General features: G+C 40.0%; 1 non-coding gene across 1 annotated transcript; it reads left to right on the top strand.

Annotated features, from left to right (window-relative positions):
• Positions 1-458: 458 nt before the first annotated feature.
• On the top strand, positions 459-590 carry LOC130036352 (small nucleolar RNA SNORA33). The gene has a single exon (XR_008794388.1). It is a non-coding gene; the product is annotated as a small nucleolar RNA SNORA33 (small nucleolar RNA).
• Positions 591-3,319: the final 2,729 nt, after the last annotated feature.

The following is a 3,319-nucleotide window of genomic DNA, read 5'->3' as shown; positions in this document are numbered from 1 at the left end:
AAATATTTGTTTTCTTCTTCCAGTCACCTGGGCGGAATCAAATTTCTGTATTCCGAGAATCTGATCCAAGCTTCTTAGCAGACACTGACTGAAAATGAATTCCCAGCAGGAAGAAGCATTGTAAAAATCAAATGCAGGCAGATTTGAAAGTGTCGATGTTACATCTTACAAATATTCTGAGTCTCTGCTCTAGGAATGGGTTGCTGTCCCAAAATGCTCTTTCTGCCAAGGAAACCAAAGGTCAGCAAGCCAAGCCCTTCCCAGCCTCCCAACCTTCCAAACATATTCAAAATGGCTCCAGCCGTGGAACCTAACGTTTAGTCCAACACAAATACCATAATCCTCCCGATCTATTTGCATCATTAAATAAATAGTTGATCATGTCAAATTTGAAATCTTCTGTCTTACTCTTCTGAATTCAATGTGCTACTAAAATCCTTGTCAAGGCATACTAGTTGAAGCCAGTAAATAAATCTGCTTACTTACTTGAATGTGTTGGCAAGAATTTAGAAATAGCTGGCAATAGTAAAGTCATGTTATGAGCCTTTACAGCATTGAGGTTATTAAGGTCCCTGAAAGTGGCTACATAAATAGAAAAAAAAAATAGAAAACAAGAGAAAGAGATAAGAAGAAAAAAAAAGGTATACTAGTGTAATCGTGACAAAATTGCTTTCTGTTCAATTAAACCTTCCTGATAATAATTACCAAAGCATACAAAAATTGGACAAGATACAACCCTGAAGGAAGGAATGAGGACTAGGGATGCTTCATCTCATTTTTCCCCGAAGGGAAATGTCTAATTCTTTCCAATGCTGAATGGAAAGAAAAAAATAAGTATAAAATGGCATTCATATGGAATTAGAGACAGAGGTCAGAGCTCAGGGCTTTAACCAGGAATTAATCCTGGTTCATTAAGGGGGAGTTCATTAACACGGTGTGGGCCCTAAATTCTCAATACAGATCACTCCCTGAAGTCATTAGTGAATGCCTTAATCACATATGTAGAGACAGGAACAGAGACAAAATCCCTAGTGGAAAGCAACAGAGGGGACTAAATTACTTCCAGAGATTTCAGGAGTTACTTATCCTCACAAAGTCGGCCAAGCTGGAGGGGGTTACAAACACCTAGGACTTTCTGTTGAAAAGCAGAAAGGCAAAACTTTAGAGAATTCTTTAAAACCTCAAGGTAAACTAGTTGCAAGGGAAACTTCTGTCTGTTGCCCAAAGAAAATCTAACCATCTTTGAGGAAAAATGTCTTCCAGAATTTCTATAATTTGTCAACCAGCCAATGATAAAAGAACGGGCCCTATAGAAGAACAATATCATGCCACTGACTCAGAAGTAGCAGGCTGAGGATTACTGGCAGTACTTTACAGCCCCAGTTCTGCTGGAGAGATTCAAGCACCTCTCTAAGCGAATGGGCCCTCAACCCCCCTCCAAAATCTGGCACACAAACTAAGATTTCGTCATCACTCTATCTTCAAGAAGAAGAAAATCGCTGTAATCCTCAAAGTGGTTAAGATGCATTTCTGTCCAGTATGACCCACTCACACTCTCCATCACCAATCTTGCTTGCTCATACATGCATCAAGCTAAAGCATACGAAATCGCCATTTCTGGAATCAAAATCAGTGGAATCTTGGATATTTGTGTGGTTGAGTCTAGCAGCAAAGAGACCAGGGCAAAGACCCAGATCCCTTCTCATCTGATTTTTCATTTCTGCTTGTGTCTGTGACATGAAACATAAGGTGTTTCCATGGAAAAATCAAACTCATCACACCAATTGTTTTGCAGCATGGAAACAAATGTATGAAAAGGTGTGTGAAGTGGTGGTGATTGTTGTTTTGTTTTTAACTTTTCACGAAATGGAAACATTAACTCTATCATGTTTTCCAAATTCCTCCCAGACTGCTTACTTTCCCTGCTTTAGATTTTACACTCTCACCTTATCTCTAATTCATCTTCCCTTATTCTTTTCTACCATTAAAGGGCCACAGGGACTGCCAAGGCAGAAAGAACAAGTGATTACTCTCAATAGTATGGAGGAGAGAGAGAGAGTAGGAGGAAGTTCTGTAAACAGCATAAGCTTGGTGCTTTGAAGGGCTTCAATGTACACAATGCTGTTAAGTATGTGTGTGTGTGTGCATGGAGAGAGTGAGAAAGAGAAAGAAAGAGAGACAGAGGAGAGAGAGAGAGAGAGAGAGAGAGAGAGAGAGAGAGAGAGAGAGAGAGAGAGAGAAGAGTTAAAAAAAAACCGTGGTTTGGGTGATTCCAAAGTTACAAGTACTCCCTCTTTTGTCAAATTTAGATATCTGTGTTCTTTCCAAGCCTGACCATCCATCCAAGTCTTTGACTTAAATAGCAAAATGATGCAGAACAAATTCTTTGCACAGAAATGCTTGGATTATATAAACCTTGGGAAGGCCAGAGGGCACTCCAGCATAATTCTTCCACTATATTAAATGGGATGTCCATTGTGATATGGGGAAGCTGTGATTATGTGTCTAGGGCTGATCAAGACTCTTTCTATGGGCTGGAGATATAGTAGAGCAGGTAGGGAGCTTGCTGTGCAGAAGGCTGACCAGGGCTCAATTCCCAGCATCCCATATAATTCTGTGAGCATCACCAGGAGTCCTCCTGAGTGCAAAGCCAAGAGTAACCCCTGAGCATTGCCTGGTGGGACCAAAAATTTTCAAAAGACTTCCTGTGTCCTTGGCAGCAATCATGTGCTCCCTCTGGGTCTCTAATTCTAAAGGCTCAGATGGTTCATTATGAGTCAATTCTGAGCACCATGATGACTTTTGTGCAAATTTCTGAAAACTCTCATTCAATCAATCTTGTGCTAACCCAGAGGGTCTGTGACCCAAAGCGACCAAAGACAAATGATTTAGAATGGGATTATTCAAGTTTCTTGGTTTTGTTCCATTGTTCACTTAATTTTTTTAATTCAAAGAAGTGCTTTTACCTCCAAGACTTTCCCAAGCACTCCATGTGCAGCCTTGACGCGAAAACAGGGACACTATTGCACTGGTTGGCACATTTTTAGTTATTTCTTTGTTTCCATAGACTTAGAGTCAAATCTCTAATGACCTAGGTTGTACTCAAGAAAGACTGGGACTAAAGGACATTTTTTCCATCTGTTAGGCAGGGAAACTCTGGGGGAATGGACATACACCATCTTTTAAAAAGTAAATCAACAAAGCATGCACTTTGGTTTCATGCTCCAAGGGGAATATGTCCCTTTTTTTTATAACACTCAATAATTTTTTATTAGTGAAACACCATGAGGTACAGTTGTAGACTTACAAATTTTTGTGC

This window comes from Sorex fumeus, unplaced genomic scaffold, assembly GCF_029834395.1.
Source record: "Sorex fumeus unplaced genomic scaffold, SorFum_2.1 ptg000063l, whole genome shotgun sequence".
In the NCBI taxonomy this organism is placed as follows: domain Eukaryota; kingdom Metazoa; phylum Chordata; class Mammalia; order Eulipotyphla; family Soricidae; genus Sorex; species Sorex fumeus.
This window is presented reverse-complemented; position numbering and strand designations above follow the sequence as displayed.